Raw genomic sequence first — 16,688 nt, 5'->3', positions numbered from 1 at the left:
CATGGTTACCATAGCAGGCATCAGAGTCAAAGCAATACACAAAAAGGTGCGACCCATGGAAAATGCTGGCACTGGCTAACTGACCATGGTACTCCTAGAACTAAAATTAGATGGGTGGTCCACTTAAGTCATATCTGAAAGTCTCTGGGTCTAATTACAGAAATATGACTTAAATCAACACAAAGGAGATTACCAGCCCACAACCACTTCTCATACTTGAGCTAGTTTGCAGACACAGAACTCTTTGAACAAAGAAGAAGAGCCCCATTAGGAATCCTGACATACTGCCAAAAAGTTATACTATAAATCTTCCTCCTAAGCTTCTCAAGAAAACATGCAACCATTTGCCAAAGTGACTATACACTGGAGGAGGGGAACTAACCACACTTCATCAGGTATAACTGGACACTGGATCTGAACTGACAGCAATTCAGGGAGACCGAAGATGCTGCTCTGTTATGGCTAACCTTAACTGGGTCGACGTGATTGATTTGGGGTTAGTAAAGCATCCTTCTGGGCGTGTCTGGGTTGAGTGTGGAGATATAACCCTGATCACATGGTCCTCACTGGCACTGTCCCCCTCCTCTATTTCCTGGCTGCCATGAACCATGCTTTACTCCACCTTGCTGTGCTGCCATGATGCTCCTGCCCTGGAGCCAGCCAGCCGTGGACTGAATCCCCTGCAACCCTGAGCCAAGTTAAACCCCTCCTTTTTTAAGTTGTGGGAGTGGGCATTATGTATCAGCAAAGGAAAACTGACTAATACAGATGCAGCACCATTGCTATGACCATACCTGACCACAGAATAGGTCTGTAGGAAAAGTCTGGAGAATCCAACCCTGAGAAGCCTAAAGTGCAGTAAGCAGAGCCTGCTGGGCGACTCCGGTCAGAGCTCGAAGGACTGGAATGCTGATAGAAATGACAACAGTAAAGGCCAGGCTCAGGAGGTTTCAAGTGGGACTTATGACTCCACTGGCAACTGGACTAGGGCCTATATGTGTTACACTGTGGCAGAAAAAGAAAACAGATGATATTTTGCTCACCATGGGCATGACTGACTGTTTTGGGCCAAATTTATATTGAGAATCAGGGGAAACAATTGAAAAAATTGGCTCCAAAAGCCACTATGTATAAATATAAGGCCAAAGGAGGTTTAGAGCCCTTCCCAGTCCTCATCCTGGCCCAGGATGTTTACATTTGTAATCCCGTGAAAATGGGATTCAAATAATTAATTCCAATCTACCATTTCCACTGCAACCCATGGCGAGAATAAACACACTAAGGCATATTTGTAGTTATGGGGCACCAAGGGGGTCCTAAATCCAGCCATGATGACGGCCACCCATAACAAAGGCCTCGACCCAAGGCCGAACCCAGGCTTAATTCATTCATGAAGAAGGGAGTGGCCTGAGGATGAGTGACTGTGAGAACCATGGGAAGTAGGTGAGTGCCCTGAGCTGGGCTAGGTAGGAGGCCTGAAATCACCTCTGCAAATGCAGAGAAAAGGATATCCAGAAAGAATAATCTGCATAACACAATTGAGATAGCATCTAATGTTTTGGGGTCGATGGTTCAGCTCTCATGTGTAACCTTTCAAGCCCCAGGAAGTCACAGCCCAAGGCTGGATCCCAGGCAACAGTGCGGAGCATTGGTTCATACATCCCGGCTCATCCTGCCTCACAAGTGGGAACAACAGGGGTCCAGGGAAACATACCTGTCATCTTCAAAGATTACCATCAGCACCTTGGCTGGACTGATACGCATTGATTAAAGCCAACTGAAGAGATAAGGAAAAGTTCCAGCCAGCTCTGTACATATCACTACACGGAAATAGGGTCAGGCTCAGCCAAAATGGAGGCAACTGTTCCTCTTTCAAGGAGAGCTGCCTAAGTGGTCTTCCACAGAGGCATGGTGGCTACTGAAAAGATGCCAAGTACTTTGTACAGGGACAAGAAGAAGACCCCCTAAGGACACCTAATAAACTGGCAAGACCCCACCATGACAGACTCAAGAGTAAAAAAATGTAATCCTTTCATTTGGGAAGAGACCCTGAGTTCCCAGCTCAAGAAAAGTTTCCTGAGCCAGGTGTGGTAGTGCATGCCTATAACCCAACACTTGGAAGCCTGATGCAGGTGGATTTCTGTGAGTTCAAGGCCAGCCTGCACTACCTAAGTGAGTTCAAGACCAGCCTGTACTACATAGTTAGACCCTGTCTCAAAAAAAACAGCGTTTCCTAGAGAATTGGTTCACAGGGATTCATTTCACCATGCCCTACCATCCAAAAACTCAGAGGTTGCTGCTGTCATGCTCCAAGGGGGCCTGGATACTATTCCCACTACCAGCCCACCATGAGATCATCCACATGACGCTGGTTTTACTGAAAGGCAGAATGCAAGAGGTCAGGAAGGATCCCACAAAGATTTCAAAGGAAGGCCTGGGAGGTCTTCCTAGCAAAGATCCCTAGAAGAGCAATGTGTGAAGCTGTGGGAATGAATCCAAAGAAAGGTATAATGGACACCCCAAGAAATTAAAGATTAACCAGGAACCTACAATATCTGCTGAGAAAAGCTGTAGGCCATGAGTGAATCCAGCACAAGAGAGAGGTTGTGTGGACTGCAACAGGCAAGACCATAGGAATGGGGCCACCCAAGACCTTTGGAACTCACTTTTTACCACTGTTTGCCATGGCTGCTGGATATGGAGCAACAGGACTTAGTTTTCTGACTTGTTGGATTTGGGTCTTGCTTTAGCCTGATTCTCTTCTAACTCCCCGCCCCATTTTTGAAATGGAAATATTTACCTTGTCTCATTGTACCTCCGGGTTATATAACTTGTTTAATTTACAGACGTTCATAGCTAAGAGTTTCCTTTAAGTCTCAAAAGAGACTTTGACCTCAGCTTTTGAAAAATGCTGCAACTGTTGAAAGTTTGGGGTCAGGGTTACTATATTTTCAGTTGTATTTGAGATAGTTGTATTATATTAGGTGAAATTATGAACTTGCTATTACTGTCTTTATTTGGAGATACAGTATTGGTTTAAGGAGATATGTTGGGTGTCAAGTTGACATGGAGTTAGTGTTAACTTTAGGTGTGTCTAACTGACTGGCTTTGGAGCTGCTTAAGGGATTAGTAAAGTATGTTACTGGGTGTGCCTGGGTGGATCATGGCGGCATGACTTTAGGTACTGTACACAGTCCCAGGGCCCTTTTCCTCTGGCACTATATATATATATATATATATATATATATATATCTGCTTTGCTTCCCAGTTTATATAAACTAAGCAGCTTTGCTCAGCCATGCTCTTTTGCCATATGCTTCGTTCCTGGAGCCAACTTACCAAGGAATGTATCCCCTTAAACCATGACCCAAATTAAATTTCTCCCCCTTTAAGTGCTGAAGACCAGAGACTGTGGTTCAGTGATAGGAAAGTTGACTAATTCAGACACTGTTGTGATTCAACACATGGACCAAACTGGGTCAATTTTAGCTAAGGCTCTTTCCAATGAGTCCTGTAAGTACCAGAACCCACCTCACAGTTGTTTCTACAGAGCTGGAGATGTAACACAGTGGTACAGCACTTGCCTCACATGTACCAGGCCTTGGGTTTACTCCCCAGCACCACCGAGAGGGGTGTGGCAGACAAAGGCAGCCACTGGCACAATGTTCACTCTAGACACAGGTGTGAGGAATATGAAAAAGAAAAACCAAGTGGGAAAAAGTGAAAGTTACTTATCTTTTACCTACAAAATAGAAAATTAAAAGTAATGTCACATTTCCAGAGAAATTATGAAAATTAGTACCTCCTATGGATTTGGAAAATAAAAGCTGGTAATTCCTACTATATAAGCATTGAACTGACCTATCTGAAACTGTGCAGAACACACATGGCCCTTGGGAAACGGCAGTGAATAACTGTAAGCACATCCCATGTAACTCCCAGTAGCAACTGCAGTTAAAAATGTCATTTCATTATTAGAACAAAGAAACACATTTTCTGGTAACTGGAATGAAGCCATCTGTTCTATCTTTTTACTAAAAATCACCAAATTTCTTTAAAATGGCAAAGCCAATGATACACTTTCTTTTCTGCCCCACCTCAAAGATACATCACCTCCAGCCCTCTATCATCATCTAGTCTGTAAAATTCCTGTCAACCTCCATTCCAGAAAATACTATACTATACTCATTAATTCTCTACTGAGTTAATAATATTTTGACTGGATCTGGTGAGCAGAGAGTAGTGTAAACTTTTAGGATTTTGGAGCCACGTAAGCCATTCACTAAACATAAAAGTTCTCCTCTTTAAAACTGCCTTTGGATTTGTCACTGGTCCTCAGCAGACACTGACTCCAGGGCCACCAATCTACCACGTGGCCTGAGGTGGCCCACTCTAAGAGGTCAGTGGCCGATCCACCAATCCACAACTGTGAAAGAGGTATCTCTGCAACCCTGAGCTCAGCCATGCCCTGAAGGCGCAAGTGAGCTGTGTGAGCAGGTGGTGCAGACTCTTGTAACTGTGGTACTAGCACGAACTTCCTTAAGCTACAACTATTTCACAGTCCTTTTCCCTTACAGTTATGCACTTCCAAGTCACAGCTGGCCAGAATAAAAGTTGGAACAAGATTAAAAGAAGTAAAATAACACCTATAACTTTCTAAAAGTGACTGTAATTATATGCAATGAAAGATAAATACATGAGTGCTGACTAATTCCAGCTCATCTTCATCCTACCCACACCAAGGGACAAAGGTAGAGGGGGCGGTAGGTTTTAGCAGTGTTCGTTCTGCACACATATGCCCCGATTACCTTCCACCAGCCTGCTCATAAACAGTGTCCTCAAGCCTACCATCAGCCGGCTTCCAGTTTCCTTTTCCCCTTTCTTATTATTCACAAATGAAATCACGTTTTTAAGGTATACAACATCATGTTTTGAGATATATTATATACTATATATAACAGAATATGTACTATAGGTATATTATATATAACATAATATACTATGTCATACAATATATATACTATAATCAAGCTAATTAACATTGGCTTAATTATCCATTACTTTGATAATCCATTACTTTGATTCTTATAGCAATTTTTAATTTCCTCCACTTAGAAACATTTTATAGTAGCACAAGTTTAAAAAACTCAAATTTTAAAAACAAAAATATGCTTAAGATCTTAGTTCCAGTAAACTACAACAGTTAAGCAAATACCATTCTAAACTTGTTTTTGGAGGGCCTCGGTAGTATCAGGGCCTTCACAGTAAGGTACATCATCTCTTTTTATTTTTTATTTTAAGATAGGGTCTCACTAAATTGCTAAATTGTCCAAGCTTGGCTTGAATTTGTGATTCTCCTGCCTCAGCCTCCCCGAGTTCTGGGATTACAAGTATGTGCCACCACACCCTGATTTCTTGGCATCCCTATACATTCACAGATTTTGAAAATAAAAAACTAGTACACTATAGATCCTGCTCTGTAACCTGTTTTGCTTAACAGTACAGAAGACATCTTTTCACTTCAATAAATTCACAGCAACATGCTGATCCTTTAATTATATCATTAGTAACTTTTCTCACCCCTCTTGTTACTCTCCCTTACGAGCCTTCTGCCTCCCTCTTATCCCTTTCTCTTGTCTAATAATGGCCTCCCTTCTACTTTCACATCATCTTTTTTTAGATTCCACACTTCAGGGAAAATTTTTGATACTTGTCTTTCTGAATCTGCTTTTTTTCAATGAACATGATTATACCCAGTTGGACCCATTTTTTCTGCAAATGACCTAACTTCCTTCTTCTTTATGACCAAATAACAGTCCATTTTATACTTGTATCCACAATTTCTTTATCCATTTATCTGCTGTTGGGCACCTAGGCTGGTTTCTTATCTTGGTTACTGTGCATTGTGGTGCAGTGGGTATGCAGGTATCCTGATAGTAGCTGACTTGAATGCCTTCGGGTGCTGCATGTAACAAGGGATAGCACAACTGGGTCATCTGGTTGTTCTACTTTTTGTTTTTTGGAGGAACTTCCATATGGATGTTTAGTGACCTTCATGTCACTGAAACACAATACCTGATACCCACAACTCTAAGGCCTATTTTGGCTCACAATTTAGAGGTTTCGGTCCATTCTCAGCTGGCTCAATAGCAGGGCTGCATGGCAGTGGGGCATGGAGAGGAGAAACAGCCCATGGCATGGTGGTAGGAAGCACAGAGAGAGTGAGATCAAGGTAGGAGAGGGGGAGATAGATCCTTCCAGGCCACACCCCAGTGACCCACCTGCTCTGACCAGATTTTACCACCCAAGGTCACATTTACCTATAAACAAACCAGCAGGCTAATCCAATGATAAATATCACAGCCCCATGACCTAGTCACCTCCCCATACCCTACCTATGGCTGCATGAAGCTTTGGGACATCTAGATACAAACAATAACAAGGGGTTATGCTACTTTACATTTCTACCAGCAGTATAGAAGAATAAGGTTTTCCTTGAATCCTCTCCAGCACATAACAGTTTTCTGTATTCTTGATGACAGCCATTCTGACTGGGGTGAGATGGAATTCCAGTTTGTTTGTTTGTTTGTTTGTTTGTTTGCTTGCCTGTTTTGAAACAAGGTCTCCCTATATAGTTCAGGCTGGCATCAAACAAACTCTCAGCAATCCTCCTGCCTCAGCCTCTTAAGTGCTGAGATTAAAGGCATTTGCCACCATGTTCAGCTAGAATTTCAATGGAGTTTTGATTTATATTCCTCTAATGGCTAAAATTGTTGAACATTTTTATATATTTATTGACCATTTGTATTTTTTTGCAAAGAATTTGTTCAATTCATTTGCTCATTTATTGACTGAGATATCTGATGTTTTGGTATTAATTTTCTTTAGCTCTGTGTATATTCTAGATATTAATCCTCTGTTAAAAGAGTAGCTGGCGAAGGATTTTCTCAAGCATACAAGCTGCCCTTTCATTCTCTTAGCTGTTTCCTGGCTCCAAAGAGACTTTTTAATTTGTTGATTCTTGAGCTACTGGTGTCTTATTCAGAAAGTCCTCTCCGATTCCTAAGGCTTCAAGTATTTCCCCAATGTTTTCTTCTAGAAGTTTCAAAGTTTCCAGTCCTAACCTAGGTCTCTAAACCATTCTCAACTGATTCTTCTACAGAATGAGAGAAATTTAGCGTCTATAGTGTACATACATATATCTAGTTTTCCTAAAAAGGCTGTCTCGTTAAACAGGTTCTGTCTTTTCCTGATTGTTTTTGGCTCCTTTGTCAAGAATCAGATGGCCACAGTTGTGTGGATTTTTTTCTGGCCATCTACTCTATTCTTTGTTTCTGTTTTGTGCCAATACTATGCTGTCCATAGCTTCCTTTTCCTGGCAAGAGGGCTATATTCCCAGATTTGCTTTAACTCAGACTTATCCATCTATGCCAGTACTTACATATGGTTGATTAGTCCTTTTTCTCTAAACCTCCAACTTTTTTTCTAACTCTCCCTTCCTCAGATGCTCTCACAAATGCACAAGGTCTAATTCCTACAATAAATTTCTTAACCAGTACTACTCATAGTGGTTCTGATACCCAAAATTCTAGCTTTGTATGTTTCCATATTATAATGCACACCTGATCTTCAGTTACTTTTCACACTATACAATTCTTGATATTCATGATAAGAACAAAAAAAATTACAATTTCTCCTAAAGAGAAACATAAAAATAAATCTTGTAAAAAGAAAAATATAATTAAACCTATCACAACAAGCATGGTGGTTTAAAAGATAATTATGGAAGCAACCCAAATGTCCATCCACTGAGGAATGGATAAAAAAACTGTCATACTGTTATATAATGGAATATTACTCAGCTATAAAGAAAGATAAACTCGAGGCTTTTACAGGTAAATGGTCACAACTAGAGACCATACTCAGAGATATACAGAATATGGAACTCCTTACACAAATGACATAGTTACTTCACAAATAAACTTTTTAAAAGCAACTAAGAAGCCAGATATGACGGCACACCCCTGTAATCCCGGCACTCAGGAGGCTAAGGCAGTGGGATCGTCATGAGTTCAAGGCCACTTTGGGCTGTATCATTGGTCCAAGGCCAGTCTGAACTACACAGTGATACCCTGTCTCAAAAAAAACAAAACAAGATTTTAAAAAGTGAGTAAGAAGAGAGAGATGAAGGGAATATCCTGTAGAGGTTTTTTAAGTACTTAAAACACCCATTAGCTAACCATAATATACAGACTTCCTTTTAATGTTAATGTAAACCGATTAATCTTATATGAGCTATGTAAGAAATTGTAAATGTACAGCACTGCAGAATCACTTTTAATTTCCAGATGTGATAATGAGTTTGCATTGAGAGCTGCCCTTCCACACCCATGGGTCCCACACCCAAGGGTCGACAGCCACAGGTGGAAAGCCCTGGGGGGCTGGGTCTGCACCAAACACATAGTTTTCTTCTTGCCATTACTCTCTAAACAACACAGCAACTGTTCCTACTGCACAGGCATTATAATGATCTACAGAGAATTAAAGAATATGGGAGGGCACACATAGACTACATGAGGATGCTAAGCCATTTTAAGTCAGGCCCTCGAGCACTTTCAGTCTGCAGTACCTGCAAAGGGTCCTAGAACACTGAATTCTAGTATCTATAGGGAGAGTTATCCATAGGAGAGATATTAAAGAACAATCATATGATAAAGCAGAACAAGCTGTTTAGAGAGTCCAACTTAAATATTTATGAATGAAATTAAATCACCTCAGGATATGAGAAGTATGCTGGGTTATACAGATGAAACAAGATCGATCTTAAATTGATGTATGTTGATCTGATTCTGCTGTACTATTATTATTCTTTTTGAATATGTTTAAAGTCCTCCACAAAAATTCACAAATATATGCATTTAATAACTGGATGAAACCGAATAAATGAGATCATTGGGAGAATCATTAAAAAAACCTATTCAGATTTCTCTCGGTAGAAAAAGATCATTATTTAGATTTTTGTTCTTATATTCAACACTGTAATTTGCCCTTATATTCATAATAAATTTTTTTCAAAAATGTATATAAATAAAGGTTTTATTTAATTATCTTTCCCTGAAAAGTGGTTATCTTATCCTGTATACTATTTTTCATCTTTAAAAAGTGCTTTTAACATTATTTCCTTTTTTTAGATTTTTTTAAAAGAGAAAAAATGGAGGGTAACAATGGTTAATATACAGCAGAGTTATCTTTAAATTGGTTACTCAAAGCACAAGATATAGGCATTTAATTGTCCAAATAATACCAGCACAAACCTTTCTTTTCAATGAGCTAAGAGAAATTAGTTCTATAACTATCTTAACTATCTATCTATCTATCTATCTATCTATATATATATATGTTTTGTTTTGTTTTTGTTTTTCCCGTCCTTCTTTTCTCCTTTTCCCCATTCCAGTTTCTCTTTCCTTTTGAACAGTTTCTTCCCATTTTACAATATCTATTGTACATTTTGGATCTTATTCACTCTTGCAGCTTTTTACACTAAGGAGACAATACAATGCACATGTGCATCAGGTTTTATTTCACTTATGAGTAGGGTTAAATGGATGCAACTTGAGACCATAACATTGTATCTGAAATTGTTACGTCTATTTCATTTACTCTGGAGAGACTTCCAGAAAGATGGAAGAGTGGTAAGAAGCAGAGAAAGAGCCTGAGATTTGCTGTCCAGACACTGGAATATAGCAACACAAGGAAGAGAAGGAGGGAAGTGGGTCCCCTCAACCCGGAAAGGATCTCAAGCAAGATTTGATACCCACGGGGAGAGTGAAGAGAAAAATGTCAACGAAGAAGAAAACGCTGGTGGGCAACACCTCTCCCAGAGTCAGGACTCACTGCATGGAAGAAGCATTTCAAACCTGCAAAGACTGGCAACCCCAGAAGCCTCCACGGAGAGATGCAGCAGTGCAGTGGAGAAGCGGATGCCATGGACTGGTGAGTGAAGCAGCTCTGGCCATCCCAGGGGATCTCCATACCGCACTGTCACAAACAGACAGATAACCTAGACAAAGTATCAGCAGTGAAACATCAGAACTGAACTGAACTGAACTTTTGAACAAAAGGACTTAGTCGATGTTTACAGAGTGTTCCTTCCCACAACATCAGAATACGTATTCTTCTCAGCTGCACACAGGACATTCTCCAAAATAGACCATATACCAGCTCACACATGTTTAAGTAAATGCAAAGGAACTGAAATTATCCCATGGACATTATCAGACCACAGTGTACTGAAATGGGAAGTCTCCAGCAAAAGAAGCCACAAGAACTTCATAATCACATGGAAATTAAATAACACCCTCCAGAACAACCAATGGGTCACAGAAGAAATTCAAGACATTAGACAGTTTCTACAATTAAACAATAATGCCAATACAACATACCAGAACTTCTGGGATACCATGAAAGCAGTCCTACAAGGGAAATTTATAGCAGTGAATCCCCATATCAGGAAAATAGAGCAGGTTCAAAGAAACAACCTGATGTTGAACCTCAAGCTTCTAGCAAAAGAAGAGCTAACCAAGCCAAAGTTCATATGAATGAGGAAATTATAAAGATCAGAGCAGAAATTAATGAAACGGAGACTAGAAAACAACACAAAGAATCAATGAATTGAGGGGCTTGGGATTTAGCTCAGCGGCACAGCACCTGCCTGGCAAGCACGAGGTCGTAAGTTCGATTCCCGGTACCAGAAAAAAATAAATAAATAAATAATCAATGAATGGAAGAATTGGTTCTTTGAAAGATTAAATAAGACTGACAAACCCTTAGCCAAACTTATTTTTAAAAAAAGGAAAGATCTCCAATCCACACAATTAGGAATGAAAAGGGCAAAGTCACAATGGATCCTGCAGAAATCCAGAAGATTATCTATACCTACACTTCAAGAATTTGTATTCTACTATGACGGAAAAAGCAGAAGAAATGGACAGACTCTTAGATGCATATGAATTACCAAAGCTGAATCAAGAACATATAAAAATCCTAAATAAACCAATATCAATCAATGAAATTGAAGACATAATTAAAAACATCAACAAAGAAAAGCCCAGGCCCTGACAGATTCACTGCTGAATTCTACAAGAAATTTAGGGAAGACCTAACACCACTACTTCTCAAACTCTTTAATTAGATTGAAAGGGAAGCAATACTCCCAATTTCATTCCTGGAAACAAGGATCACCATGATACCAAAACCAGAGAAGGACCCAACTAAGAAAGAGAACTACAGGCCAATCTCCCTAATGAACATAGATCCAAAGTCCTCAATAATATAATGGCAAACAGAATGTAGCAGATCATCAAGAAGATTACATACCATGATGAAGTAAGATTCATCCCAGGGATGCAGGGATGGTTCAAGTATGTAAATCAATAAATGCAATGCACCATATCAACAGAGCCAAGGACAAAAATCATATGCTCATCTCAATAGATGCAGAAAAAGTACTTGACAAAGTCCAACACCCATTTACGATTAAAATCCTACAGAAAACTGTAGTAGTCCTTATCTTAATCTGATAAAAGCCATCTATGACAAACCAACAGCCAATATCATACTAAATGGATAAAAACTGAAAGCTTTCACTCTAAAATCAGGAACAAGACAAGGATGTCTACTATCACCACTCCAGTTCAATATAGTTGTGGAAATATTAGACAGAGCAATTAGACAAAAGAAAGAAATAAAGCTAGGGAAGGAAGAAGTTCAATTATCATTATTTGCAGATGACATGATACCCTACATAGAAAACACCAAAAACTCCACCAAAACACTTCTACATTTAATTACCAAATTCAGTAGCATAGCTGGCTACAAAGTCAACACTCAAAAATCACCCTTCCTGGTTTTTTTAACCTTCCTGTACACAAATAACAAACTCACTGAGAGAAAAATTAGGGAAACACCACCTTTCACAACAGCATCCCAAAAAAGAAATACCTAGGAAACCTCTAATGAAGTAAGTAAAAAACATTTACAGGGGTTGGGGATTTAGCTCAGCGGCAAAGCGCCTGCCTGGCAAGCGCAAGGTCGTGAGTTCGGTTCCTGATACCGGAGAAAAACCAAAAAAAAAAAAAACATTTACATTGAAAACTACAGTACTCTGAAAAAGGAAGTTGAAAAGGGAAAATTAAAAGATATCCCTTGCTCTTGGATAGGAAGAACCAATATAGTGAAAATGGCCATACTTCAAAAAATGTTATACAGATTTAATGCAATTCTGATCAAAATTCCACCAGCATATATCACAGAATTAGAGAAAACAATCCTAAAATTCATTTGGAACCAGAAGAAACCTAGAAGAGCAAAGGCAATTCTGGGCAACAAAGGCAAGGCAGGAGGCATCACAATCCCCAACTTGAAATTATACCTCGAAGCTACTGTGGTAAAAACAGCATGGTACTGGAAAAATTAAAAAAAAAGCAGACCCAGGGATCAATGGAACGGATTAGAAGATGCAGAAGTAACTCCAGACACAATCAGCCACCTGATCTCTGATAAACGTGCCAAACACACACACTCACTGAAGAAACCCTTTTTAATAAATGGTGCTGGAAAAACTGGCTCTGCACATGCCAAAAACTAAATTAGACCTGTATATTTCACCATGTACTACACTAAAATCAAAATGAATCAAAGATCTAAGTATTAAAACAGAAACATTAAATCTGTTGGAAAGAAACTAGGTGAAACTCTTGAAGACATGGGTGTAGGCAAAGATTTTATGAACAAAATCCCAATCACACAGGAACTATCCCAAAGAAAAAAGAAAAAAAAAAAAAAAAAAAAGAAATCAACAGCTGGGATCTCATCTTATTAAAAAGCTTTTGCACAGCAAGAGAAACCACCACAGATTGAAGAGACAGCACACAGTGTGGGAAAAAATTTTGCCAGCTCTTCCTCAGACAAAGGAGTACTATCTAGAATATATAAAAAACTCAGAAAAATCAGACCTCCCAAGTTTAAAGACCCAATCCAAAAATAGGCATCTGAGATAAATACACACTTCTCAGATGAAGAAGTACAAAAAGCAAATAACTATATGAAAAAATGTTCAACATCACTGGTCGTTCAAGAGATGCGAATTGAAACAACACTGAGAGTCCACCTCACCCCAGAAAGAATAGCCCTTCTCAAGAATTCAACCAATAAAAAATGCTGGTGAGGCTGCTGGTAGGACAGTAGACTGGTGTAACCACTGTGGTAATCAGTGTGGACAATCCTCAAAAAACTAGAACTACCGGTTCCAATGGACCCAGCCATTCCTCTTCTTGGTGTCTTCTGGAAAGAATTAAAAGCATCATACCAGAGTGGTATGTGCACACCCATGTTTATAGCAGCACAGTTCGTAATAGCCAAATCTTGGAAACAGCCCAAATGCCCATCAATTGACAAATGAATAAAAAAGATGTGGTGGGAGTTTTTTGTTGTTGTTCAATGGAGTAGTACTCTGCCATAAAGAAGGATAAACTCAAGATATTTCTAGGTAAATGGATGCACCTTGAGAGCATACTCTTAACTGAAATAAATCAGACACACATGTGTAAATACCCCATTGTTTCTTTGGTGTGAGAAACCAAAAGTGTAAATATGATCCAAATATATAACAGGTATTGTGAAATATAAAGAAAATGTTCAAGTGGGGAGGTGAATAAAGGAGCAGGAAGCGGGGAAGGAAAGAAGGGAAAAGTAAAAAAACTGAGAAAAGGAAAAATGGAAAGAAAGCTTTTGTAAATGGGAAGGGAGGAGGGGTAAAGAAGGGAAGGGAAAGGGGAAAAAACCAAGTTATATCATGTACCGGTACAAATTCTCTATGATGAATGTGATCACTGTGCGTATCTAAATGGACCAATACAACCTGATTCAGTGTATCTGAAAACACTGAAGTGCTCTGGGGAGACAGAACATAGAAGTGAGAGAGGCAGTGCGGCAAAAGACATGGGATAACAGTGGATAAACTTCACAGAGAAGGTGAGGCCTGACCACAGACTTGAGACAGATAGGGAGAAAACTATGAAGACATACTAGATTTAAAAAACAAAAAAACCTTTCCAAACAGAAGGAATGGCCATCACAAAAGGCCCAAAGGCAGGAGCATGACGCTCAGCATGTTAAAGAAGTGGCAGGAGGCCGCAGTGGTGCAAGACCAGGGAAGAACGCAAGATGAGAGAGAGAAGGCCACAGAACAATAAAGGTGGGGCAAAGCCCAAAGGGTCCTATAACCTATTGCTGGCAATTTGGCTGCTAATAAAATGCAAGCCCTGAAAGTTTAGATCAAAGGAAAGATATACATACTCTTAACAGGTTTTTGTCATTTTTTTTTTGGCTTTACTGAACTATAATTGACAAACAAATTGTATACATTCAAATGTACACTGGGATATTTTATGTATATACATATATATGTATATAGTGAAATGATCATCACCATCAAGTTAATACATAAATATAGAAAATCATAATCAGAGGGACAGATTAAGGACACTTCAGATCTACTCTCCTGGCAAATTTCAAGTATATAATACAGTATCATTAACTGGAGTTACAACGCTACATATTAGATCCCTAGAACTTATTTTTTTTAGAACTGAAAGTGAGTAACAGGTTTTTAAGTGATCACTCTGCTGACGATCAAGAAAGCAGACTACAGGGCCAGGGATTTAGCTCAGTGGCACAGTGCCTGCCTGGCAAGTATCAGGTCCTGAGTTCAATTCTCGATACCAGAAAAAAGAAAAAAGCAGCCTACAAGGCGGGAGTATAGCTTCATGGTAGAGCACTTGCCTAACAAGAATAAGGCCCTGGGTTTGATCACCAACATCATTAAATGTAAACTGAAACAAGAAAGCAGACTTAAAAGCAAAAATGGAAGGAGAGAGACCAGTTAGTATTGAAGAAGAATTGCTGGAGGCATTAGGAAATGAGGTATAAACTAGCACTCTGATCACGAAGGAGGAGATCAATTACATAATCCTCTAAGTGAATAAAATCCTGAATACTCTGGACTAACTGTAACTTTGCCTGCCCACTACCTAAAGATAAGCTGATGGGATACACTTACTTCAGAAAGTTTCTTACTGTAAAAGACCACAAAAATCCCAGGAGAAGGGCTGGGGATTTAGCTCAGCGGCAAAAGCGCCTGCCTGGCAAGCGCAAGGTCGTGAGTTCGGTTCCCGGTACCGGAGAAAAACCAAAAAAAAAAAAAAAATCCCAGGAGAGAGAACAGAACACCTGCTAACTACTGTCTACTCTGGAATGCAATTAACATAAGAACACAATTTTCATTCACTGCATTTTAAACAGCAAGTCTAGAAAAAGGAAAGTTGTACCTGTTCTTCTAACTATGGATTACTTTTTCTGAAATAGTGGGTAGCTGCAGAGACAGTATACATTGAATTCACAGGTTATGTAGAGGCAATAAAAGGAGTAAAGAATCATTACCTACTCAACATAACCACAAAGCAGAGGACTTCTGGAAAAACTATTCCCAAAATAGCTGAATTAATTTTCTTACAAATTCTCTCATCACAAAATAAAAATGTTTCATTGAAAGTAGACTTCCTCCCAAGTACATATATATCATGAGATATATGCATATTTTATGTATGTTAGACACATATCCTTGACTTGATATAGGAAAGTTTTTAAATTAATCAGTTTCTTCTATAAAATATTAATTAATAAAATGTATTAGTTCTATCCTCCTGATTAAGCAACAAGAACTCAACCTGATATAGTATAGGCAGAAAGAGTCCATTATAGTGATATAAGGCTACTCATGGAAGCAAAAGTGGTAGAATACTTGCCTAGCATATTTGCAACTCCTTAGGTTCAAATCCCAGCACCATGAAAAGAAAAGGAGGAAGGGGAGGAGAATGAAATTAGTGCCAAAGCAGGTATATGAATCAGCAGGATGACACACTATGAACAATGCATGAGAAGAGAATGTAATAGAGACTATTCACAAAAATCTAGACAGATTAACCATCAGTAAGATGACACAGGCAGGAGTGCAAAACAAACCCCATGGCTAAGCCTGGAATGTCAAGAGGCAGGAGTGCTGTCCCCACAGTCTAATAAGAGCTAGATCTATGAAAGAAGACCCGCCAGACAGAATCTGTAGCTACCAAAAAATGGAGCCACTTCCAGGATGTGCTGCCACACACAGACCAGAGGAAATAAACACCCTATTTCTTCTCCCGCCATCTTAACTTCCTGCACCCACTGTCCAAACTCAACCAGACGCTAGGAATAAGGGAGCCTAGATCCATAAACCCCAGCCCCACAAGGTCAAGGTAAACCAGACACCAGAAGAGACCAATTCTAGAGGAGTAAGAGTGAGTAACCAGCACAAAAGTAGAAAAGACTCTTCTATAACAGTCCAAAATCATAACCTGGTGCACAGCCTTTGCACATGAACACATTCTCTGTAATATTTAGGGTACCCATGTACATAAGAAACCAGGAAGTTAAAAGGGATAGTTACCAAAAGATAATAAAAAGAAAGGCTTTAGTAAAAGGCAATTATTTTTCTACAAGCTTTGTACTAATTTATGAATGGCTTTGCTATTGATTGTTTTTAAAATTCTAACACCATCTATATAATCAATAGTAAAAGAGCATCAAAGAAA

General features: G+C 39.3%; 1 protein-coding gene across 1 annotated transcript in view; it reads right to left on the bottom strand.

Annotated features, from left to right (window-relative positions):
* Positions 1 to 16,688, bottom strand: part of Ccdc171 (coiled-coil domain containing 171) — a gene marked incomplete at its 5' end in the record, with an annotated part of 359,501 nt that overhangs the window by 263,997 nt on the left and 78,816 nt on the right.

This window comes from Chinchilla lanigera, unplaced genomic scaffold (genome assembly GCF_000276665.1).
Source record: "Chinchilla lanigera isolate Chin_1 unplaced genomic scaffold, ChiLan1.0 scaffold00033, whole genome shotgun sequence".
NCBI classification, from domain to species: Eukaryota; Metazoa; Chordata; class Mammalia; order Rodentia; family Chinchillidae; genus Chinchilla; species Chinchilla lanigera.
This window is presented reverse-complemented; position numbering and strand designations above follow the sequence as displayed.